The sequence below is a fragment of the Antechinus flavipes genome, chromosome 1, assembly GCF_016432865.1.
Source record: "Antechinus flavipes isolate AdamAnt ecotype Samford, QLD, Australia chromosome 1, AdamAnt_v2, whole genome shotgun sequence".
Classification (NCBI taxonomy): domain Eukaryota; kingdom Metazoa; phylum Chordata; class Mammalia; order Dasyuromorphia; family Dasyuridae; genus Antechinus; species Antechinus flavipes.
The window spans coordinates 479,949,401-479,977,117 of NC_067398.1; the positions used below are offsets into that span (position 1 = coordinate 479,949,401).

Sequence of the window (27,717 nt, forward strand, 5' to 3'; positions counted from 1 at the left end):
TTTTCACTGATTATATATGATTTTTTTGCTCACATTTTTTGGGTCAGATAATCATTGAAAATATTTTTATGCTATCCTTGCAAATATGTTTTTATATATTTTCTTTATTATTATAAATCTTACAAACACGAACATCTCCTTATAATAAGAAGGAAAGAAAAAGGAGCATTGTAAATGGCACCATGAATCTCATCATGTACAGTTTCTCCTAAATCTCCTTTTTTTAATGTTTCATTGACATTTCTTTCTTTTAAAATTAGGTCAATATTATTACTCTTGTTCCTCTTCCTGTTATAACTCCCCCTCAAAAAATTAAAATTCTTTCTTGTAATTTTTTTTATATTCAAGCAAAACAAATTAATTGTGTTGGAAAATATATATCTCATTCTGGATTTCTAGTCTGTCACCTCTCTGCCAAGAAGTGGGAAACATGATTCATCATCAATCTTCTGAAGTTGTGATTGGTCATGGCATTGGTCTTAGTTCTTAAGTCTTTTACAGCTGTTTTCTTTACAATACCACAATTATCATATAAGTTTTTCTCATGGTTCTGGCTTACTTCACAGAAAAGCTGAGTCCATTCATTGAGAATGTCCTCTAGTCTCCTACTCTCATTTAATTTAGATTTCCTAAATTTCTAACATTAGTAAGTTATGAATACCTTTGTCCCCCAGCCCTGAGCTGGGTTGTTAAAAATTTACAGGCATACTATTGCATAGTTTTCACTATCTCCTCTATCACACTCTCATATGAAGAAGTCTCTTTTCTCCTTGCCAAGATAAACCCCTCAACATGCACCATTGGTCCCATTTCTTCTGTCTTCTGCACAGATTTTACTTCTATCATTTCTACTTTTAGATCTTCAATCTCTTCCTATCTACTGCCTCCTTACTTGGTGCCTACAAACAAACTCCTGTGTTCTCAATCTTAAAATGACTTCCATTTAGTCCAACCAAATCTGCTATTTACTATCCTACATCTCCTTTTCCTAGATATATTTCAGAAAAGTGTCTCTATTAGATGTTTCTACTTTTCCATTTACTGACTTCTAGACCTTTTGCTTTCTTGTTGCTGCTATTATTTAACTGAAATTTCTCTTTTCAAAGTTACCAACAGAATCTTAATTGCCTTTTCTCAATTACCATTCTTTTGACCTCACTGCAGCATTTGGCAATGATTCCACATTCTTCTCCATGATATTCTTTCATCTCTAAATTTTTATGACATTCCTTTCTTCTGGGTCTCCTTTCTAATTTCTCTTTCTTAGAATTCTTTGCTTGATTTTCATCCAGATCATACCCACTAATTGTGGGTATCCTAGAAAAGATATGACCTTAACCTTCTTTTCTTCTCCCACTATATCATCATCTAATATTGTGATATCATTGGTTCTCATGGTTTTAATTATCATCTCTATGGAGATGATTCCCAGATCTATATATTGAGTTTTAGTCTCTCTCCTGAATTCAAGTTCCATTTCACCAAATGCTTTTTTAAATGTATCATAGACATGTCAAAGTCAATATATTCAAAATAGAACTCATTACATCTCTCTTCCCTCTTTTCCTCCCAAATTTCCTATTACTGTCTGGGGTGCCACAATGTTTTCATTTATCCAGCCTCAAATCTTGTTGTTACCCAACTCCTTACTTGCATTTACCCCATATAGCCAATCTATTGTTTTCCTCTTTACATCAATCTCTGGTTTTCCCTCGCTACTGTCAAGATTCATCTCAAATCCCATTATCTGCAGGAAACCTTTCGTTATTTGTTCCCTTCCTAATAGTGCCTTCCTTCTGAGATTGCATTCCATTTATACTATATATATCTTATATATAAATAATTACTTGCATAGTCTTCCTCATTGGAATGTGAGATCTTTGAAGGTAGGGACCAATAATTTTCCTTTTATCACATCCTAGAACTTAGCACAGTGCTCAACGGATAGAAAATACTTCATATGGAATATTATTCTTCTATGGGAAATGATGTGCAGGATGCTCTCATAAAAAAACTGGAAAGTCCTCTATGAACTCAAGCAATGTGAAAACTACTGTATACAAAGTAATAGCATTGCTCTGAGATGACCAGTTGTAAATTTGTAATTTTACTACAAAAAAAAAAAAAACTATCCATACCCAGAAAAGGAACTGATTGTGTCTGAATGCAGATTGAAGCATTCTCTCTCTCTTTTTATTTTTATTTTTTTAACTTTATTTTTCTTGTTTTTTTTTTTTTTTTTGGTAGGGTGGAATATCTTTGTTTTCTTTCACATCATGACTTTTATGTAAATGTTTTGCATAACTTCACATGTGGTTTCTTAATAGGAGCTGGGGAGTGAGGATAAGGGAGAAAATATGAATTCAAAAGTTTTAAAAATATATATAAAATAAATATAAATATAATATATAAAAATAAATATAAAAATAATTTTAAATGTAAATTGGGGAAAACAGTAAATAAATAAATTATAAGAAAGCATTTCCTAAATGTTTATTAACTGACTGATGTAAAAAAGAGTAATGTGGTTTTGAAAGCTGGTTTTATGAGGTTATCACTTATATGGAGATAATAAGTAAATGATAACTTATCAGTTATGAAGCTGATGAGTTCACACACACACAAAGTATAGAGAGGAAAAAAAGGAATCCAGAACAGAATCTTGAGCTATATCCATAGTTAGGAGATAAGATGTGAATGACAATTTGACAAAAAGCAACCGATAAGCATCTACCCAAGTCAGAAGAAGGAGATTTATATCTTGAAAATACAATGGCAGAGCAAAGAGAGTTTGTGGGAGGAGAGGGTGGTCATCTGTGCCAAATCCTAAAGTAAGAAAAGTTAAAAAAAATTATGAATACCAAGGGGGAAAAAAGTCACAGAATTTGTCATTTGAACAACATCTGATAACTTGAGAAAACAGTTTTGATACAGTGATGTGTTCAGAAGTCAGACTGTATAAGTTGAGGATTGGGAGAGGAAAGAGGCAATGCATGTAGATGCCACCCCTTACCTTTTACTACTCACCTCAGAGCTGAGCTGTGAAAAGGAGGAAAGAACAATAATTCTTCATTTCACCCTTCAGTTGCCAAGTCTTGATATGCCCTTTCAAGATGTCATGCATCTGTCTCTTTCTTTCCACTAGTATAGTTCTTATCCTTATTTGTGGTTGTTGTTTAGTTGTGCCTGATGCTTCTTAATCACATTTGGGGTTTTCTTGACAAAGATACTGGAATGATCTGCCATTTTCCTCTAATATCTGTCAGGCAATCAGAGATTAAATGACTTACCCAGATTCATTCTGCTAGTGAGTGTCTGAGGGTGGATTTGAAACTCTGATCTTCCTGACTAGCCTAGTGTTCTAGCTATGGAGATAAGTGCTTCCACTTATACTTGTACAGTTTTTTTATCTCTTCTGCTCTTGGACAATTGTAGTAGCCTTCTAATTGGTCAACCTAATTAATTTTTTCCCCTATTTTAATCCATCCTCCTACCATTGCCCAAATCATTTCCCTGTTGCCCAAGTCTGATCATGTTACTTCCCTGCTCAATAATTCTCAGTGACTCCATATTGTTTCCTGGGAGAAAATGTACTTTTCAGATGAGTATTTAAAAGCCTCAACTATAAAGTCCTTCATTTATGTTTCTCAACTTAATTATTTTATATTATTCTTTTCCCCACACATACCGTGTTCTAACCAAATTGACCTATTAGTAGTTCCTCAAACTTAGCATCCAATCTTTAGGCTCTCAGTCTTTAACAGGGCTGTTCTCTATGCTTGGAATGTGCTCCCTTCTCAGCCCCACCTTGTGGTATACTCTTTTAAGGTTTAACACCTGTCATCCTAAGCCTTTCCATATCCTCGCCTCCCTCAGTTATTAGTGCTCTTTCTCCCTCATCAAATTACTTTTAAAATACTCAGATAGATTTCTGATCCCATCTATGTGGGTATTCTCTCCAATTATATAAAAAACAATCTTAATTCATCCTGTACAGCTCTTGTCTACACTTTCTCTTAAGTTCTCCTCAATGGGTACCATCTGATGTGTTGGCTGCTTTCTCACTTTCTTAAGAATTGTTGAGGATGTGGAAATTTCCATCAGTTATCCTTCATATGACCAGCACATTCATCTTTTTCACTTATACATTTCTTTTTATATATCCTCTACTTTGAGACAATAATTAGTTTTTCATAATATTAATAATCAATTTTATATATGAGACCCAAAAAATCTTTTTAATATTAGTAACTAGTTATTAATAGATCAATTATTAATAAGGTTTTTTCCTCTTTTTACTTTCTTGTGAAGGACAGAGTTGCCAGTGAGGCCTTTTCCTCAATATTGGGCAGGACTCTGACCAACTGGGAGAGCCTATTTTTGATTAAAGGGTAAAGAAAATTTAATCCAAGTGAATTCTGGCCAAACTGTTCTGTTCAACTCAGGTAGAACTAGATGGAGATGGATTCCTTTGTAGAGACTACTGAAGTTGAAATATTGGAGAGAGCTGAATATGATCAAACTTATGGTCAGTCCATTAGAATAAGCCCACCTTTCATTATATCATATCATTCATTCATTCATCATCATTATCATCATCATATCATTATTAATTCTCTAATTAATTGTTAACCAATCAGAGTTGATTTCCACCTCTCTGGGATAACCCCTTTTCCAAAGGCATTAAAACATTCAAGCAGCCTCCATGTGGGGTCTTTTCTTTCTAAGAGAACCACTGACTTCAGTTTATTAATTATCTGCTTAGGCCAATTAAGAAACTGATTATTAACACCTAGAAAACATGTCTCTCAGATTTTTCATTTGTCTCACCCTCTATTTCCCAATATTCTTTGCTTGAATATGTAACTCTCCATTGTTTTCTGAGCAATATTCATTTTAAATTCTTTGTCGATTACTGTCTGTCATAATACACCATGAGTAGAATATTGGCAGCAAATGACTCAGTTTTGATTTACATCCAAGTTGCATTCCTATCTCTTCCCCCAGGACATAAACTACATCAGTACTGTTTTTGTATTTGTATTCCTAATACCTAACACAATATTATACTGTAGATAGTAGACATTAAATAAGTATTTGTTGTTGAAGAGAATTTAAATAAAAACTTCATAAGTACAAGATGAAGGAAATATGTTTAATTAGCAATTTATCTGAAAATATTGAAGTTTTTGGTGAGTGAATGAGTGAAGAAATGAAAAGGCATATATTAAGGGCTTATATATCAAACGCTTTGTTAAATGATGGGGCTACATATACAAAAATGAAAATCTTAAGGAATCTACATTCTAATAGGGGGAAGCAACACATATAGGGAAGTAGTGGTCAAGTAGTGGTATTTTGGTCTGAGAAGACATAGGATAGGGAATAGTGAGGTAGTCCATTGATACACTTCAGTATAAGTCAATGCTGGCAGATAGTAGCCAGAAAAAAAAAATGTCTGCATTGACAAGCAAATTATTGAGTATAAGGGAAGTTATTCCCATGATTCTCTAGGCAAAACAAATCTGAAATACTTTGCTCAGTTTTCAATGACACATTTTAGTAAGGAGTTTGATGAGCCAGAGTTTCCAGATGGACATTAGGGTGGTAAAAAGTCTTGACATCATGCCTCCTGAGGAAAGGTTGAAAAGCCTAGGGGGGCATCTAGTCAGAAGAAGGGAAAACCTGAGGGAACCTGAGAACTCTCTTCTTGTGGAAGAGCATACAGATTTGTTGTGCTTGAACTCAGAGAGCAGAATTATAAGCAATGTGTGTTCTTTGCAGGTAGGCACCAATCTTTGGCTCCATATAAGGAAACAATATTCTTTATTTAACTAAATGTAGAATAAAAAAAAGTACTGGGCTTCTTTGAATTATTGTTGTTGCTGTTGTTGTTTGTTCTCAAAAAGGACTATGACATCAGGAAGATGTCATGACTTGCAAATGATATATATATTTTTTGGGAGGGCAAATGGATGTAAGTGAGGGGGAGGGGGGGCTGTACAAAGTCACCAGTTTCATTCTCTCCTTCAGAGTCATTTAGGTTTAATGATAAGATATAGATCAGAGCGGCTAGAGATGGCCCCAGATACAGTGGGAGAACCTAGATTATTTGAGCTAAGGTCTTTCCCACTTATCAGTTTGTTTGAGACAATATCCATTCAGTAATTAAAGCTAGGTTAAAATGAGGCAAAGAATGGCCTCTTTTATCTAGTTAAAAAATAAAATCAATCTGGGAGGGGAAGACCCTCAGGATTTCTGGCCAAAATAGAAACAATTGCTAAATATGCTTATTGTGAGCCAGCAGAATCCAAACAATAACCAAATGAGGCTGGGGCTGGGACCTACTGTTGACCAATCAATGAGAGCTAGAATGATTTGGATTTAAAGTATGGTCCATTAAAAAAAAAAAAAAAAACCCTAGTCCATAACACCAAGATATCTTGCTAGGTTTTAGTGGTTAAAATTTATTTTCTTTTGGGCTGAGAATCTGCAACTAAGAATATAACTCCATATGTGGACAGAGGGAGAGGTAAGAAGGAAGGAAGAAAGAAAGAAAGAACTGTGTTGTACAACTGGAACTTGCTAGTTAGATCCACCATGGGACAGTTGTTTCTACTCACAGATTGTTCTTCATTCTCAAAGAGGAGCATGATATCAGGAAGGAAGGAGAAGACATGAAAATGAATTGGGTTTCAGTGAGGGAGGGCTGTGCAAAGTCATTAGCCTTCCACTGTACCATTAGCCTTCCACTGTCCTCTGGAGCTATCTGGGTCTAGGGGCAATATAGATCAGGGTGACTGGAGATGGCCCTGGATGCATTGGGAGACTTTGGCCTTTTTAACCTAAGATCTTTCCTAGGTCTTCCTGAATTAGAGATTTCAAGCAAAGTCTAAATAGCCATTGTTCAAAATATTATAGAGAGGACTATTATTCAGCTAATGAAAATGTACTAGATGGAATCTGAAGGATTTTTCAACCCTGAGATCCCATAAGAATAATCTTCTTTGTTTAATTTAAGGACATGTGAAAAAGAAACACATTATGTTTAAAAAGAAATGTTATTGATTATTGTAAAAAAGAAAATGTCTTAGATTCTTAATTAAGGATAACTTATGCATGTGCATATACCTTAATGTAAACATCATACAAATACACACATACTTCTCCTCTTTCATTATCCTAACCTAATTCATATCTTTGGAAGCTAATAGAGAGAGTAACAAGGAGAAGACTGTGGTTGACTCATAAAACTATTGCTCATATATCTTGTATATTATGTTGACATTAAACACCAGAAACTTGACTAATTTTTTTTTTTCAAATTGTCAATATGTAGACCAGGAATTTTATTTTAGGTGCTAAACAATGATGAAAAGAGAGAAATGTCTGAATGATGCACTGCAAATGGAGTCTTAAATGCAGGGTATTGTTTCAACAAATATCTGAATCAAGATCTGTGAAATTTTGGACTGTAAGACTTCATTTATATGTTGGAATGGGAAGTATACCATTACGAGAAGAATCAAGTTGTAGATGGTATAAGTATAAAAGTGTGCTAAAATTTAAACACCTTGAATTTTGAAATTAAACTATATGTTAAATTCATATTCCTGTTATACCTCATATACTTTGCAAAGTTTCATCAATTTCCTATGACAGCTTCTACTTGTGAGACTAATAATAACTTTGCTGTGAGATAGTATGCCATAATGGGAAAAAAGGGGATTAGTTACAAAAATAAGAGAGGAAACACATATAAAAAGAGAAGAATTTGAAAGCCAATAGGATCACTTGAGGGAGGAAGAAAAGAGAGAAAAACAGAAAATAGGGAAAAGCTGAGCAAAGAAATCCCCAGAGGGGGAAGAGGGTTGTGTGTGAAGAGAAATGTCTGTGTCTGGCTGAAAACAAACAAAAAGCTTCTCTGAAATTTTGTTCCTAAAAATTACTGCTTCTGGTACCTGTATCAAAAATAAAATGACTTCTGGGCACAAAGACAGTTCTCTTCTGCACTTCCTGACCTTGTTGCAGCTCAGAATTGATCATTTTAATAATAGCAATGAAAGTAAATGACTTAAATTTTTTTCTAAATTTGAATACCTGTAAAATTTCATTGTCTCAAGAGCCTCAGAGAGGACACCCAATCTTTAGAAAGAGGGAGGGTAGTTACAGTAAATGTTTTATGGGTTATGGGCATAATGTCCCTGCAGGAAATTTGCCAGTCATTTAAAGAGCTCTTATTGTAGGATCTTTTTTTTTTTTCAGAAGCCATTCTTCAGACCCACCAATTCCCAAGATCACTGTACAACTTAGCCCATTTTATCTTAAAAGCACTTGAAAGGCACTAAAATAATCTTCACAGACCCTCTGGGAATTCACCCTGAAACCCATTTTCAAGATCAAGAAATAGAGTCAGAGGAAAAAAAAGTGAATTAGCCAAGAAGAAAAAAGGAGAAAGGCAGAGCCAGGACTGGAATGAAAGAGCACCAAGTTCCCCGGGCATCTATACAGAATGATCTTTCCAAAGAAATTCTTAGAATGAAATGAAGTTCCTTACAACTAACTGTGCAATAACAGAGAACATGGATCAGAAGTTGTAATTCAGCAGTGTCATAACAGAAGGGCTTTTTCTCCAATGGAGAAATTAAAAATTAACATTCAAATAAATTAAACATCAACTGAAATATATCTTTTATAAAAATATTTTTATTATGGACAAAGCCTTTGGATCTATGGGATGAAATCTCATTTTTATGCATCAAGTGAGTGATAAACATTTTGTCTTCATTTTACTCATAGAATACATAGCAATACTTTTTCAAATAATAATAATAATAATCCTATGTAGAATTGTAGAATGAAAAAAGATCTTATAGATTATCTAGTTAAATATCTGCATTTTACATATGAGGAATCAGAGAGCCAGGGCAAAGCAATTTGCCCATAATCACATGGATAGTTAGTGGCTTTGAATCTAGATTCTCTATCTTCACATTAAATACTCTTTCCAATATATCATTTTACCTCCAACTACAAGTATTTGTATATTATATATTCATGTATTTATATATGACATTTATGTAGCACTTGAAAGTTTTAATTTTCATAATAATTCTGTGGGATAAGTACTATAGCTTGATAGTGCAGTAGATAGAGCACTGGGCTTAGAATCAGGGAGACTCATCTTCTTGAGTTCAAATGTGGCCTCAGATACTTACTGACTGTGTGTTCCCTAGGTTAGCTCTGCTGAAACAGCTAGTGGTAAACTCTGGGGCTGGCATGGAAGGTAGTCTTGGCCTCAGCCATAGGAATTTGGGCAGTGTAGGGAGTTGAGTGTGTGAGCAGGAGAAGATTGAGGGGAACCTCTTCTGACAAGGAGATGCCAGAACTAGATGAGTGCAGAAGCAGTGGGGACACTCTGGCTGTGGACACTTACAGGAGAGCTGAGTTCTTGTTTGAATTCCAGGACCGAGGGGAGAACTTAAAACTTAAACTTAAAGTTAAAACTTAACTTAAAAGTTATAGATACTGGAGAGTTTTCAGGAAGCAAGATCATTTCCAGCATAGTGTATATGGTGACTCTAACTGGGGCTTGGAAGGGGGATGAAGTGCTGAGATTGGGCCCAGGACAAAGCTCAAAAAATAATAGTAAGAAGAATCTGAAGCCAGAGGCACCTTCCTCCAACACCCTAAGATTAGAAGTGATTATAACAAAAACTGCTTCAAAAAACAAAAAAGAGAGCAAAGGAGAAAGAACTCAACCATAGACAGTTACTGTGGAAATAGAGAAGACTGAGTTCATCTTCAGAGAACGATACTGAAGCAAAAAAGAGCCTTTCCTACTCCAAAGAGAAATGTCAAATGGTCACTTGCCTAAAAAGAATTCATAGAACTCCAAAAGGACTTTAAAAATAAAACAAGAGAGATTGAGGAAATTTTTTAAAAAGAATACAAACAATTCAAGAAAAACAACATTATGAGAAGAAAGTCAACCAATTGGAAAGGAGACCCAGAATCTTAGGAAAATGACCAGCAAAGTTATAAGAGACCAAGAAATAATAAAACAAAATATAAAGAATGAAAAAATAGAAGAAAGTGTGAAAAATTTCATTAGAAAAATAATTGAATGGAAGAACAGAACAAGAAGAAAAAACAAGAATAATCAGACTACTTGAAAGTGACATTAAAAAATGAATCTTTATATGAAAATACAAGAAATAATTAAAGAAAATTGTCCTAAGTGTTAGCAAAAGGAGGGGGGCATAGAAATAGCAAAACTGCACTATTAGAAAGAAATGCTACAAGGGAAATTTACAGAGATATCAAAACCAAATTCCGAAATTCCTCAGGTTAAGGAGAAAATATTACAAACCACAAGAAAAAAAAATTACCATGAAACCATTAGCATTATATAAGACCAATAGTAGCTATACTAAAAGACCTCAGGTCTTGGAATACAAAACAATGGGAGTTGCAAATGAAAATATCATACCTAACAAACTTAAGCATAATTCTGAATGAAGAAAAAAAAGACATTCAATGAATTGCCAGACATCCAAAATTTTGCTACAAAAAGACCTGGACTTAATAAAAAAAACTTGGCATACAAGATCTAAAAGAAATATAAGGTAACTATAAAAGACTAATTACACAAGCGATTCAATAAAAACAATTAAAACAACTTTTTATACATGGAAATGTAAACCATATATCTAAGACTGTCATTAGTAATTGGGTAGTTTGAAAGAAAAAATGAAGTAGAGCTGAGTCTCATACAAATGGGGTTTGAGAGGAAGAACTGATACAGAGGAATTAGATGGGAGAGAAGTGCTGGTAGTTTTGGAATCTTTCATTGGAAATGTGTTAAAGAGAGAACATTACATTTAAAATTCCCAAAGAAATAAGAGTGTAAGGGAAAAGAAGAAGTGAGAAGATAAGGGAGAGGCTTTTAGAGGATACTCTATTCATATTGGATCTAGGTTTAAGAGAGAGCGACATATATATTTAGAAGGGATTCTTGGAGAGGAGAGTAAGTTAAGTAATAGGAGGGCAAGGTAACATATAGAAGTAAAGTAAAAGAGTGAGGAGGGATAGGAATTGGATGAGAAGAATTGTAAGGAAAATAGGAGAAAAATAAACAAATAATTATAGTTTAGAATGTGAATTGGATGAATTCACCAATAAAATAGAAATACATAGTATATTAAAAATTTGAACTGACTAGTATGCTGCTTTCAGGAAATGTTGTAAAAATGAGAAATATACACATAAACATAAAACAAAATTCAGGAGTATACTTTATTAAATAAAAAAGTAGTGGTAGTAATCATGATCTTAGGCAAAGTTGAAACTAAAATAGGTTTGATCAAAAGAAAAAAATAGGGAAACTACACTATATTTCAGCCATATTAATCAATATTGTTTTAGACTTTAACTAGACAGTATAAAGTTGGAATATTGCTGAAGTATAGAGAATGATGGGCTGGCAGATTTTGAAAAACAGGGAAAAACTTGGACTTAGGAAGGGAGATGCTATCTACCTTCAGAGAAACAGAAGACAAGTGGAAATAAGCATAGTACATATGCCTTACATATATGAATATGAATTTGTATGTATATATATATGTATATATGTGCATATATATAATATAAGCACATACATATACATACATATGTATCTATCAATCTATGTGTATCTATTTATCTATGTATTCATCTATTTCCTCCTCACTTAATTGTAGACTTTTTGGAAGGAGAGTGAGGAAGGAGTAAAAAGGGCACAACAGAGAACAAAAGAAAAGTACAGTAAAAAATACATAGCAGAGAACAAAAGAAAAACTACAAGAAAGCAAAGACAGGCAGCTCTGAACACAAAGTGTAGTATTTATTATATGAGCTTTCATGAAATGGAAATTTATTGCTCTCTTTTTGTCCTGCTGTGCACATGGTAATTTTTGCGCTCCTTTTCTCATTCTGTATTTAAATTTAAAATAAATAAATAAAAGGGAAAAAAAATGAAAAAACTATTCAACAAGTACAAATGTTCCCTTATTGCAGAATCCTGTCCTAAGTTAAAAAAAAAGTTTTGCTAAGAAAGGGTCCTGTCAAAGAACTTATAGTTTAAAAGAGGGACAACATAAGAGCACATATAATTATAATATTATGATATACAATATTATATAAGTAGGTTAGAAAATTATGAAACAAAGCATTATTTGAGGTCCAAGGGGAAAGATTGTTATAAGAAGAATTGGATAACTCTTCATAAAAGAGGTGGCACATTTACATGTGTTTTTAAAAGATGGACAGCAATTCAATAAGTACAATAAGTACAAACAATTGGTGAAGGGAAAGCATTCTGGGATGAAGGGAAGACATTATGCAACTAAGAAAGAGAAAACAAAAGGCACAAAAGTGGAAAAGCATGGGGCATGCTTAAAAAGTCAAAAGTAATATATTTCAACTGAATAGTGTGTGTGTGTGTGTGTGTGTGTGTGTGTGTGTGTGTGTGTGTGTGTTAGGAGAAAGGTAATAAATGCTTTGAGATGAGGCTGGTAAGATAGAGTGCAATAAATAGTCTTTCACTTAACAGGCATTTATAACAAAACAGTGGGGAGTTCCTGAAGACTTTTGAACAGAGGGATGACATGAATAAATTGATTCATGATTTCTTGGAAATGGTACAAAGGATAGATAAAGTAGGGAAAGAATAGAAGTGGAGAAATATAAGGAAAGGGCACAGTGGTTATATTTCTGCATTTTGCTTAGCTTTTCTACATTATTTCATCCTATGGCCCAAATTAATTTCCTTTAAGTATGGTCTTGGTCAACTACCCTTGCTTTATAGTCAATAAGACAGAAATCCAAGGCCTCATCTTAATTTCCTCTTCAGACTATGATTATCCATTTCATACATATCATCAACTTCAATGATAGACAGAGCTGTAAAATATAATGAATAATCAGATTTAGGGACCCATGTATTTTCCATACATTTAAAATTCTATTCATGATTTTATTCTAGCGTCACTTCTGAAACACTGATAATAAAAACCTGGAAAATATTCTTATTGGTGTTTCTTGGACTCCAGCTGATAAAAGTTGGAAGACTGACATTTCTTTGCTTATTCCTAATGGCTTGAATCATACTTTGGACATTAGAATAGTAGCTGATGGAGGGATGGAATAGTGTGGTAAGCATAAAGGGGGACTCATTCAGGAAGACCAGGGTTCTAATCCTGCTCTCAGTACCCCAACTAACCACTAGATCAGGGGTCCTCAAAGTACGGCCCGCAGGCCAGATGCAACAGCTGAGAAGGGTTTTTTTTTTCCCTCACTCAGGGCTATGAAGTTTCTGTATTTAAAAGCCCACAAAACAAAGTTTTTGTTTTTACTATAGTCTGGCCCTTCAACAGTCTGAAGGACAGTGAACTGGCCCCCTATTTAAAAAGTTTGAGGACCCCTGCGACTAGATTATAAATTTCCGAGAAGGCAATAGCTATACTGATAGAAGAAATTCCTCACTAGGCCCCCTTACAGTGATGAAATCACATCCAGTCCCTACTCCTCATTCCCAATAATTTATATACAAAGTAGACTTTATTTTTAAAATATGAGGGGGAAAAGGACATTCAGGCTTCCTTCATATTCTTCACACTTTCTCTTAAAGTTTCCAATCTGAAAACAGCTATTTCTCTTTGGCACCTCTCTAAATGAATCCCCACAATAAGCTCCAAGAATGTAGCTGTCAGAATAACTAACAAGTTTTCTATTCAAAGCATGAAATATACTTTCAATTTATTTTGGGAGAGAAATGTTGAAAAGAGAAAGAGAGTTTCCAGTGGGGAGACCATAATGTTACCTGAAGTGTGGCTACCAAGGGGAGGAATCAATAATCTAGTAGTTTTCTTTTTAAATTAATTATTCTTATTAACTAGGTCATAGCTGCAATTTTTTCTATCCTTTCCACATTTTAACTTTCCCCATCATGGTTTATATATATCACATATCATATTACATTTTCTGGAAGTTTTGCAGAAGATGCAATTGACATGCAAAGGTAAAAGGATGACACAGAAAAAGTTTAGAGAGTCAGAAATACATAAAATATATGTATGATATTGTATGTTATTGGCCTAAATTTTACAATGAGATACTGTAATCACTTTAAGAAGGATAAAGAAAAAAATGGGTCAAAGCATTTTATATGGATTTTCCAGACTGCCAGAGATGAAGGGTGGGAGTGGGAGGGTAAGGTGGACTACAGAGAATAAGGTGAGACTGGGGAGTTGGAAGATTGGTGTCTCACTCTTAAGGTGTAACTGTGGAAGGAATAACTGCACTTCTGAAGAATTAAAAGTTCCATCAATCCCTCTCTATCTTTTAGTGTCCTGAAAAAAAGCCTTAGTCACTTTATCCTACTTATGGTTCTTATGGCAGTGGGTTTTTTTTTGGGGGGGGGCGGGGAGCAAAGAGTATATGTAAAGGGTCCTATAATTTCACTGGCCTATGGGGAACTCCTGACAAATAAAATCTTTCTACCAAACAAGTTAGCAACTTCTCTAGCACTTATGGTCTTAGAAATTTTCCTGGGGGAACTGGCAGTTTAACTGCTCAAACCACAGTCCCCAAATCAGTATGTGTCAATAGCAGAATCTGTGTTAGAAATGAAACTTAAACCCAGGTTTTCCTGATGCAAAGGCTATATTCTATCCACTAACCTATGCTCTCTCTTCTGCAATAATCCAAATAAGGTATGAAGACAATGTTACAAATAAAAAAACCCATGAAAATTAATATTTTGTACTTGTCCAATATTCCTTTTCCCATAATGTTTTTATATAGATTTTCTTGAAATGGAAATGTATTGCTTTGTATTTTGAATCTGCTCTTTTGTTCTGCTGTGCATATTTTGTATTTAAGTTTAAAATAAATGAATACTTAAAAAAATACTGTTATAATGTTTGGACAATAAAACAATTGACAATTGTCACACTTTGAAACCTAGATAGGCAGTGGATTAGAAAGTATGCTGACATCACAATCAGCAACTACAAATAAAAGAAATTTTTTTCTATCAGAGAAAGTATAGTCCCAACAAGAACCATACACTTTTAAGCAGAGAACTGAAGTTAAGTTTCTTATCCCTATCTCATTATCCTTGTGCCTTCAGATCTATAGAGACATGTAAGGCATTAATTTCTACCAACAATTGTTGGTGGCTTGGAGTTGGAGCTGGAAAAGCAGAACTGACAGATGGAGTAAGGAGAGTGAGAGCCAGTCTTCCTCGTAAATTTTAAAGCCTAAGGCATTTTACCTTTTAAAAATATAGTAGCTGTGAAGTACATTTCCTACTTCTGGCAGAGTGTGGTAGACTACAGGTATGAAATAAGCTATACTTTTTCAGCCATTCAAATTACTGGTTCATTTTGCTTGACTATATTTATTTATTACAAGAATTCTTGTGGGGAGTGTGTGTGTGTGTGTGTGTGTGTGTGTGTGTGTGTGTATATTTATTACATATGGCGTATTCTTTCAGAAATAATATTTTAAAAAACAACACAGAGAAAGCATTTTTAAGATGAATCCAATAACTGAATGAGAACTCTGCCATGCTAGTCAGCTCAAAAAATTATCAGAATGGCTAAGGAGGGTGGGCTGGGGAAAGGTGACTTTGTCCTTTCCTATAGTCTGTTGAAGAGATTTATGAAGGAAAACTGAGGGTTTCTCTAACTGCTATAACATTTATAACATGAATATGCCAGTAATTCTTAAGGCCTCAGACCAGAAAGTTCCTGTGTTCATATTCTTGCAATTTGTGTTTGTAATAAATGCTGTGTGCCCTACCACATCTCATAGCTTCTAATTTTTCTTATTAATGATCTCTGGTTGAGAATTTTTTCTCCACTAATCACAGATACAAGTCATGAGAATCCCTAAAATGGATTCTGCAAATATGCTTCCTGTACTCATTCATAACATTTTTTTTTGCCTATGTAATAAAGGGCTGTCCTCCCTTACTAGCCTTCACCTTCATTCTTAGTCAATATTAGTCTTTGAGTCAACTTCCGATATTACCATAAGAGGTTTATTATGAGTCACTCATAACATTCATAGTTTCTGACAATCCAGGAGCAGAAAGCTGGCTCAGGGAATCAAAAGCTAATCTTGCTGGTAGCAAATAAGCATCACAAAAGCCAGGAAGTACCGAGAACTCAGTATAGCAACATTTAATATTCAAAACCCCTAAAATTCATGCTAAGCATATTATACATTTAAAAACTGCATTCTTAACAAGGCCAAATAATCCACTACACGTTGTAAAACCTCTGAATGTTTCGCAAGGGCCTGATTTTGGATTTATAGAATAGTAAATACCTATTTCTAAGACAGTACCTTCTCTATTACTATATTCTACAGAGAAATTTTAGATTAGATAAATGTGTGTAAATGCTTTAGAAATTTTGAAATGGAATGAATTTTTTTCCTTATGAAAATACTAATAATTAAACTATCCAACTCATAATTCTTCAAATCTGTAATTAGGATCCACAGAGGGTAGCAACAATTTTAAAGGATATATTTATAATTGAGAAGAAAAATATGTTAACTCCTCAAAATGAATGTGTAAAAGATTCTCAAGTGCAAGAGACTTTAGAAGGGCTGTGATGTGCTGTTTAGAAGCTTTTTCATATTTGCAGTGATAAAGACTTCATTGTGCAAAGGTCTAAACATTCTGGCAAGTTCCAGCAACACTTAGAATCATTAACACCAGATACATTTTATATCCATATTAGGCTATGTAAAGAAGATTGGCAGAAAAGCTAAGGATTGTGCCTTTCTTAGGCTTCCAATTTTTATCAAATGATGAAAGGGAAGTCCTCTCCAGATTGGAATCCAAATTGTTCATTATGTGTGTATGTATATTCCTTTGTGTGTATGTATATATGTATGTATGTTAAGCAGGACAAACACATACGTTTTATATATGTGTGTGTGTTAAGCAGCAAAAACTGAAACTATTTCAATTAAAAAAACAAAAAACAACCCATTCAAAAGAAATAGTAGTATAGGGTTGGGATATTGTTGTGGCATAGGAAATGATTAGTTAATGGGTCCTGAAAAATATGGAAAGATTTAGACCTAAGAAGGATGATGTTATCCACTTTCAGAGAAACAGAGTACAAAAAAGTGTATTATAACCTTACAAAGATGTATATGAACTTATAATGGGTATGATTATAGGAATTTCTGTATATGTATGTATATTTGTGTTGTATCTGTGTATGTGTGTATATGTATGTGTATATGTATACATGTGTATGTATATGTATATATAAATATATCTGCTTAACTGTAGCTGCTTGGGGACATAAGGGGGAGAAAAGGGGAGAAAGGGAGACAAAAAGAATAAAATAAACTATATTTTTGTCTTCCTCCTTTTTTGATTTCCTTCACAGGCTAATAGTACACTATTTCAAAGTCCAACTCTTTTTGTACACAAAATAACTCTTAGGACATATATACTTATATTATATTTAATTTATACTTTAACATATTTAACATGTATTGGTCAACCTGTCATGGGGAGGGCGGGGATGGGGGGAAGGAGGGGAAAAATTAGAACAAAAGATTTGGCAATTGTCAATGCTGTAAAATTACCCATGCATATAACTTGTAAATAAAAAGCTATATATAAAAGAGAATAAAGTAAAAAGACCACAACAGAGAACAAAAGAAAATCTTCAATGAAACAAAGATGGGCAATTCTAAATATAATGTCTTCTATTATTACATATACTTTCTTGAAATGGAAATTTATTTTAAAATATTTTTAATTCTCTCATGTTCTGCTGTACATATGATAATGTTTTTTCTGTTCTCTTTTTTGTTTTTCATTAACTAATTAATGAAAAAGCAACCAAAATATAGTTAAGTTTAAATAACTACAAAATCTTGCAGGAACTTTTTCATTCCTTACTGATTTATAAGAGGTCACTCTAGGCCAGTTGCAGAAAAGTTTTTATGAGAATTAAGGGGAAGTCTACGAAGTAATAGAAAATAAACCAAGACTCAATAAATGTAGTATGAAACAATGAGATGAAATATAGAGCATGTTGTTTTAACTCCCTATTGACTTTTATTACTTTGCTACCTTGTAAACTTATGCTATATATATTCTCAAGATTTTCATATATTGAGTGCATCTTAATAAATTCAAAATGGTTAAACATTCACAGACATCTAGTTGACATATTTGGAGAGAAAAGGGATCCTTCTAATAATACTTCTGTCAACTCCCATACACTCCAGGAATGATTTATTTGTTAGTAAGTCTAAGACTCTGCTCTTCTACCTTTTCCATTTATTTTCTTTTTACAGATGATGGTGATGGGGGCGGGGAGGAGGAAAAGGGGAGAATGAAACTGTGTTCCCTTTAATCTGTAAAATAATCACTCTGCTCTTTTTATTCCTGGCCTCCCAGACTCCAGAAAATCTAGAAGAAGGCATATATTTCAGGCTGAGCTTTTCTAAGGCACATTACCCCCTATCCCCCATTGGTAGCCAGATTCCCATTCAGGAAGCCTTCAAAGTGATTTTCATTCAATTGAGAGATCTGGGTTTGATATTGAGTGGCTTGAAACTCCAAGTATTTAGGCCTGGGGATATTGGCTTTCTTTTTAACTGGAAGTTTTAGTCTCAAACTTCTACAAAGGACAATTCTAAACTCCTTATTTTTGCATAAGTCTGGAGTAGGAATTATGCCATGCCAAGGAACCCTCTCCCTTCACAGCTACCTACCAGGACTCCTGCTCACTGTGAAGAGACTTCAGTGAAAACCTCTTGTTCTTTCTCTGCCAGGACCTTGCCACTGAGGAAGTCAGTCTTCCTAGCAAAGCTGGCTTCTTAGTGCCAATAAAACTTCCTTTTTTTGTCACCAATATTTTGGGCTGGACCTGCACTTCTGATCAAAAGGGGATTCCCACAACTCTGCACTGCTACTAAAACAGCATCAACATAACTGAGGTTCAGAGACTTGCCCTATGTCACCTAGCTAATAAATTTGAATTCAGGTCTTGATTCCAAGTCCAATACTCTATCTATAATGCCTTCTTGTTTTCCTATGTTATCTAGAACAAGTGGGATCAGAGATCCCTTAATGTACTGAGGATGTTATTTGAGAATATCAGCTTGAGATAGGATGGGGAATTTGCCTAATGTTACAAGAAAATTAGGCTGAATTATTTTATGCTTTCTTTACATCAGTCTTTATTTCTATTCATGATATAGGGTTTGGTATTAATTAATCCCATGGACATGCAAGTCATTTAAATTTTATGGCTGTAGGGGTACTGGAGAAACTGACCACATTTCCTGGGCTTTCCATTATCATAGCTAAAACTCTGACCACACCATTTCTTCCTGTATTAACAATAAAATTAAATATGTAGGTGGTATTTCCTATTTGCAGATCTTAAGAAGAGGTGCATTTTCCCCTCTTTTTTCTCATATCTGTAATTAATTATGGAAGAACAAGTTAGGCTAGGAGTTGAAGGCCACTAAGATAAGAGAATGATAAATTAGAGTTGGAGGTAAACTTAAAAGTCATTTAGGCCAAACCTACAATTTTACAAAGAGGTTAAATACTTGCCTCAGGTCCTTCAGGCAGTAAACAAACAATGGATCTAAGACCAGCTTCTCTTTATTCCTTACTTCCTCTTTAAGTGTGTACTTTTCTATTCCTCTGTTATCAGTTCTTCTATTCATATATTTCTCTTTGGAAATTAATGATCCATTCCCTGTGACCTGTCAGTTTTTTCATTTTGGAAACTGATTCTATTCCTATACATTCTGTCCCACTCTATTATACCGACGTCTGGGTCCTCTTCATTTTTTGCCTACAAGAAGTTGAAATAATGTGAATTCAATAGAGAAACAGACAGCACTAAACTCCGTGGATCCCAATAGATTTTAAGTATTTTGAGAGCAGAGACTGTTTTTTTCTTCTTTATTTTACACCCTGAGTTTACCAGTGCCTGGCACATGTTGCTCATCCATTTTTTAGTCAAATCTGATACTTTATGATCTCATTTGGGATTTTCTTGGTAAAGCTACAAAGATACAAAAAAATTTGATATTTCCTTCCATATAGTAGCCATTTACTATATATTGGCTGATTATACTTTCTTAAGGGTACACCCTTTCTGCTTTTCCAGAGCATGGTTGCCACAACAAGAACATAGGCAGGTCTCCTAGTGGAAATTCCCCTATATATACATTTGTCCTGCACTCTCTCACCCTACCCCCCCTCAACTCCATCCCCCCCCCCCTAGAAGCATTTATTACTCAAAACAAGCAATAATAGGTATAAAGAAAGACTATTCAGCGATCCTTCATGATGAAAAATCCAGGGACACATTCAAACCGAATATACTCTCCAGGACCTCTGTTAGTCTTCATTCATTGACACTACCCAAAAATGAAAGGTGTGAGCTTCTCTTCTTTAGTCTGTGACTTTGGGTTTACAGCCTAGCCCCTCACTCCTCTCCTGTATTATTCACTGCAGACAGGAACCACATTCTAAGGACAACCCATTATTTCATTGGTTCCAATATTTTGCCTATCAAATAGTTTTCACTGGAAAAATAACAAATATTCTGAGTGATAGTGTTCTGCAATGTGTCATTCTAATTAGCCTATCTTTTACTGTGTATGACTTTAGCTCTTTGAAGAGTTTCAGGGTTCAAACTACACAGACAATTTCCAGGTTCTCAGTGTAGTCACATAGTCCAGCTTAATGCAAAAATCTGGCTTCTTCTTCTTCTTCTTCTTTTTTTTTTTTTTTTTCAGGTACTCACCATCATTATTAGGCTAAATCTTTCTAAACCTTAGTTGTCTAAAATAATAATAATAATAAATTTTGCCTGCTTTTAACAAATATGCTTATTTTGTATATTCTTATTTATGATCATTTTCTCTCCCATTAGAATATAATCTTCTTGAGGGCATCTACAATGTCACTTTTTGAAAAATTCCTAACACTCAGCACAGTGTTTAGAATATATTAGACATTTAATAAATGGGTATTGATTGATTGATTCTTAGAGAACTGTCTTTGGTATAAAGCTAAAAATAACTTTTCTTTAATTTCTTTAATTTTCCTTTATTTTTTTAAACTAATCTTTAATTTAAAGATAGAAAATGGAGGATAGCATTGATTATGAACCTGTTCTTAAAGCCCCAAATCCTCAAATGGTTTGTAGAGTCTACAACATGTAGTCAAAATGCAATCCAAATAAAGAATGGAGTCCTAGTTTCAACCCTCTCCATAAAAATTCAGCTTTATTTTTTGTACAAACTACCTATTTTTTTTTTGTGATTAATAAGGAATCTCTTGCTGTGGATGTGATATATAGAAAATAAAAGGCCACTTTTAGGAGCAGAAAATTCTGACTTGGCATAATATTTGATATCTCTAAATATTTAATGAATATCTAACTTGTGAATGACTTTTTGACCCCAACCTTGATCTCACCATTAATGTGAATATATTCTGCATCAATGCAGACCACACAGTCCTTCCATCACTTCACTTCCTGTGCAGTTTTTATCCAAGTCTTAACATAAATCCTTCCCAGAAGATTTGCCTGACACCCAGAGGCCTTCCTTTTTCTTCATCTCAGATATCCCAGCATAACCACAGAGCTATCTTTTCTTCTCTCATTACCTGGCACATCTTTTCAAATCATATGTATCCTTGAAAATGTCTTTTGCTTTACTTCTTGCTCATAAGTCAAAGATGTGATTCAATTAGATGTACTAGAAACAAAATATGAAATTTAGAAGAAATGTTTTTAGGGGTAAGATCAACATGAATCATCTAAGAAAAAAAATAAATTCTATTATAGGATCGTCAATAAAAAACTGAGACTGCAGAGGACATACAGTTCAATTTCCTCATTTTACTGATAAGGAAACTGAGGTTCAGGAAAGATGAGTGACTTGTTTCATAGGTAAGAGAATCAGAGGTGAGACTTTAGCCCAAATACTTTGACTTTCTCTGTCTCTATTTATCTCTTTCTGTCTCTTGTCTCTCCTCTATCTGTCTTTCTGGATCTTTATCTTTGTTCATTTCTTTCTCTGTCCAATAGTAGGCTATATTTTAATAGGATTTTATTACAATTCTAATTTACTAAAATTCTATTCTTCATTCTATCTAAGTGCACAATGCTTTCTTGTGTTCTTTATTTTCTTAATTTCAACCTTTTAAAAAAGATCATAGCAATAACTCAAAGAAAATAAAGAGTAGACATTACTTACAATCTTGCTCAGTTGTTATCACTATTATCAGCTGATGTAGCCTGAAGCGAACTTGTTGTTCCTACTCTTTCTATCATCCATAACCTCAAATTCTATCAGCAATTTTAAAGTTTGTCGGTATCCAGTGCCATAAATAGCCCTTAACCTTGTATTCTATTTAGTGTTGGACCTCATTCAGATCAAACCAGTAAGAAGGAAGGGAGATGTTACTTTGCCATGTAATATGTAGTTACAAAAAGGATCTTTAGCAAGAATACAATTCTGTCTCAGGTAGATGTGAGCCCCATCCTCCTTCATCTCTATATGTAAAAAACGTCTGGTCTGAAAAGTATGCTGATTCCTTCTGAGACAGAACACCTACAAAAGTCTAAAGGACTCTAGCTTTCAAATTGCTGGATCTTATCCTTTACTTGACCAGGAAGCTGAGCCAAAGATTCAAGTCCTAGTTCTCTGGGCCAATCAATTCTACTCCTGGGTAAATTCCCTGTCTTCTAGAGAAAAATTAGCCCTGTCCATGTGGAAAAGGCTCTTATGTTGATTCTACCATATACCTTTTATTTCCTCTGATACAACCCACCATACTTCAAAGTATCCAGAAAGAAACTAAGTCGATTCCATGGATAAATTAATATTCAAATGCAAATTCAAAAGCAAAATGAACACTTAACAGAAATCACTTATTCTGTTATTCCCAAGATCTTTATCCTAGGTTTTTACTATTTTTTTTTTTTTTACTATTTTTTACTAGGTTTTACTATTTTACTATTTCCATATCGACTTTCAAAAATCCCAAATTTATTCTTTCATGCATAGTGTAAAAATAGTTAGAATTTCATGGGAAATGAAACTTTTTAGTTTGATGCTATTTGGAAGTGTTATTGGAATGCATGGAAAAGCCCTTAGAAAGCATTTATTTTAACTATGTCATACTGATACATGAAAAGAGGACTTGATTTTTACAGTTTTTCTATGATTGAGGAAATACAGTATGGAATAAAGTGTTCTGGATTAAAGTTAAGGATCCTGGGTTTGAGACCTGCCTCTATCTTAATTACCTGTGTGTTTAATCAGCCCTTTCTGGCTCTTTCTGGGTCTCAATTTCATCTATAAAATGAAGGGCGTGGACTAGGTAATCTAAAATTTTCCTTCTAGTTCTAAAATTCCATGATCTATTGTAATAGTTTGTGGCAAGGCCTGAAGTAGCTTTTGAAGGAGTTTATAAATTTATTTTTTGTTTATATCTCAATGAGAAAAACATTATTTCCAGGGATCTACTTTGTCACTCAGGAAATACTACTTAAGCTACTGTTCTTATCTAATTTCAGAGAATAGAGAAACACAGAAGTAGCTATCCAACCTGGCATTTACAAGAAATTGAATAGTTCATATTATTTAAAAGGTTTATTGGTGCCAAAAAGAATCATCAGGGCTTGAAAAAACAGAGTGAACTGAACAAATGAGACTACCAATGGTCAGAATTACTATTGCTAATGGCATGCAGTTGACTGAGGGAAATTCATACAAGGGAAATCTTATAATTGATATTCCTTATTACCTGACAAAGTGCAGTAGAATTGGGATGGAATATAATAAGAGATGTAGTAGCTTTTTCTTCTTTCAAATTGCTGTTTTATTAGACTCCACCTAGCTTAACCAGTGCTTTCCTAGACTTGGGAAAGTCTAGGATCTGAAGATGTACATGTTTTAAAAAAAAGTTTCTGAAGAAATAAGAGATCATCTCTCCTTTGTGGTTCTCCATACCTCTAATCTTTTTTTTTTCTTCCTATCTCTTTCCTTTTCCTTCCCCCTCCTTTCTTTCCTTTAATAGGTCTACTTTGATCTTTACAAAAACATGTACTGAAGACTTTTAAAATGAATTGCTAAGGGAAAAAAAGAGAGCAGAAATGAGAATACTACTAATAATAGCATTTACATAGCACTTAAAATTTGTGTTTAAAAAATATTATCATTTTGTCCTCACAACAAGTCAGGGAGCTAAGGTACTATTATTAACCCTATTGGTAGAGATATTAAGTGACTTGCTGAGAGACATACAGGGTATTAAATATCTGAGGCATAATATAAACTCATTTTCTTGCTGAGTGAAATGAGTAGAACCAGAAGATCATTATTTACTTCAACAATACTATATGATGATCAATTCTGATGGATGTGGTTCTCTTTAACAATGAGATGAACTAAATCAGTTCCAACTGTTTAGTAATGAACTATACCAGCTATACCCAGGGAAAGAACTCTGGGAGATGACTATGAACCACTACATAGAATTCCCAATCCCTCTATTTTGTCTGCCTGCATTTTTGATTTCCTTCACAGGCTAATTGTATATTATTTCAAAGTTCGACTCTTTTTATTCAGCAAAATAACTGTTTGGACATGTATGTATGTATGTATATATAATTAACTTATACTTTAACATATTTAACATGGTATTGGTTAACCTGCCATCTGGGGGAAGGGGTGGGGGGGGGAAGGAGAAAAAAAGTTGGAACAAAAGGAATTGCATTTGTCAATGCTGAAAAATTACCTATGCATATATTTGTAAATAAAAAGCTAAAAAAAAGTTAATCTAAAAAAAAATAAAATAAATTCAATTTCTCCAGACTCCAGATCCAGTCCTCTATCACTTTGCCACCTAAAAAACCTTAAAGCACAGATTTGATCTGCCATAAGGCCATTTGGCCTCTTGAAAACAAAGAGCATTGGAAAAATGATACTTTCTGAACAAAACTTTTTCCATCTACACAATCTAAAACTCAATTTTACATTTCACTAAAATGTCCAGCCTTAAGTAAAGCAAAGTGCCAAAATCAGTACAGGAAAGAATTGAGGAATGACAGGAACCCAAACTCTTAATAGTCTGAATATAAATTTCACTCATTTCTTTCCTGCTGCAGCTATAGTGGATCAATGAGAGGTGGAATCCTTATACTGCCAGTCTGAAGACAGGTATCATATTTGTAATACCTACAGTATGTATTGGTTAAGGGGAAAAAAACTCTGAAGGAGATTTCACAATTTCAGGGGATCTAGTATGGGAACTTGTAGGATGGGAAGGATGGTTGAAGCCTAAGGCTTTAATGTATAAACCAGGTAATATGATGGAATAGGATTTTTTGTCAACCCTACTATGAGATCAGTGGGAGAGCTGTAGTCAGTGGCAGCAGAGAATGAAGACAGTTTTGTGAAATATCTTCAAGGATCAATTTAATACACTTACAAATTTCTAGACCAATAATTCTAGAGCATGAAGCCATCTTAGCATGTCCTTATGAAGTATTGAATGTTACACAAAAAGCTACTTTGACTTCTACAATGCTACTTCTAAGATTTCTCTATACCATCTAAATATAGTAGTGACCATCCCATGGAACCTGTATGGGGATCATTCTGTACCTTGGGATTTCCAAACAGTTATGTGAAATCAAGGACATCGGTTTCCATGATGGAGATGGAGGGTATGAATGGACTGATTATTAAGTATGAAGAGCCTTCCATTCAGTAGATGTTAAAGAAAGGGATCTTCTCATACAACTCCTTGGAGAAGAAAAAAGCCACCAGCAGGAGAATAATGGAGATCTCAGTGAGCTCTGAGCTAGGGGAGCCCTCTGTAGATGATGATTCTTTCTTTTTTGGGTCATGAATTATAGCCCAATAAACTATCATCAATTAAGAAGGAAAATCAATGTTCTTATTTGTTCATTTTGTTAATCCTTTCACAGTCAAATGCAATATTTTCACTCAAATTAGTTTACTATAGCTGTGAATAAAGATTTTATATTCTTCCCCTCCTAATTTCAAGAAAGAAATACATATATTTTTTTGTATAATTCCCCTCTCTCTGAAGTTTTCCATCTAAAGCAGCTGCCTGACTCTCTGCAGGTTTGATAAGCATTTCTGAAGGGCTATATAAACTATTTTCAAAATTAGGTCCTGCTAGCTGAAAAACAAAAAGAAGACATGGTTTTTTGATGACCACAGTAACTGGCCAGCCAGATGGGAAATTATGCCTGGGCCTGCAGTTCTGTCAGGATTCACAAAGGTGGAGTCATATCACTGCAAAATTCTATTCACCCACCCTGTTTTAGCAGTAAAAACAGCTGCAAAATTAGTAAGACATTATAAAAGCAAATATGGTATCTATTTATTTAGCTCTATGGTCTTTCAACAGGACACTGAACATCTATCAGCTGGCAGCAGCTTTCAGTTCATATCAACTTGGGTTTAATTCAGAATTAATGACCTAGAAGCTAAGATGAAAGGCATGTTCTCCGGTTACCAATCCTCTGAGTATCCAGTCCTTTCCCAGTCTGTCTTGACTAACAGCAAAAGAATTACTAGAATTATTTTTATCAACATCAATCACTCACATTTTAGTTGACAATTGTGGATTCAAACTCACAGCTCAGTCATGACATTGGATTCTGTAGCTCAATAACAATCTAAATTTAAAAGTTGTGGGTGTGGAGGGAGATATCAAATGAGACTAAAAAATATAAACTTAGAAAATTCAGGCTGTATACAAATGAATTTGGGCAAATTTAACATACTTTAAATCCAAATGACAATGGAAATTTTACACAGAATGACTTAATATCAAAGATTTTCTAGATGTCATATAGGCTCTGCCTCAGCTTTCAGAATGCATAATACCTAAAATACTGATTGTAGGAGTTGTACTTTTTAACAATTTTCAAAACACCTTAGGGAAAAACAATACTTTTCTTCAGTAACTTATTTCACTGTTTTAACAGCTATGGTTTTGAACAAATTTCATCTTTTATTTAAGCTAAGGCCCCAGTACTGTAACAAAGCCATGCTAAATATATTTTGGTGATGTCAGGAAATTTATGGCTAGTATTTATGTAAAGCTTTTCAATATGTTTTGCATATATTAACTCATTTGGTTCTTATAATAAGCTTATAAGATAGGCATAATTATCATTCCCATTTTATAGATAAATAAACTGAGGAACAGTGAAATTAACTATCTGAGGCAGGATTTGAATTGTGGTTTCTTAATACAGTTTTACATCTACTGCATAGAATTTTCATTGGCAATAACACTGGTGTTTGATCCTTCATTTTTTCCCAAATTGGAAAAAAAATTCAGAAAAATCAAATTATCCTCCAGAACATCAGACAAATATACAGGTGCCTTTTGAACTACTCTACTATGCATGTGGAAACAGAGAATCCAGAACTGAGTTCCTACTCTGTCATTTGTGACAATGGAAAATTTGTTTAGCTTTTCTTGGTCTCAATTTCTCAAATTATAACCTGGGAAGGAATTGGATTTGATGTGCATAAGAGAAAAAAGAATTTAAAATTTATAATCTCCATAGTCAGCACTTCGTTTAAAAATTATTGGAACTA

General features: G+C 34.0%; 1 protein-coding gene across 28 annotated transcripts in view; it reads right to left on the minus strand.

Annotated features, from left to right (window-relative positions):
• DTNA (dystrobrevin alpha) overlaps positions 1–27,717 on the minus strand; it is a 478,032-nt gene that overhangs the window by 261,455 nt on the left and 188,860 nt on the right. Inside the window, exon 2 of one of the 28 annotated variants that reach the window (XM_051970240.1) lies at positions 3,028–3,259. The exons of 26 other annotated variants lie outside the window; for them this stretch is intronic. The gene's annotated coding sequence lies outside the window, so the exon portion shown is untranslated. Of the gene's footprint in view, positions 1–3,027; positions 4,200–27,717 lie in introns of those variants that run through there. One more of the 28 variants, XM_051970237.1, reaches the window with a different exon arrangement.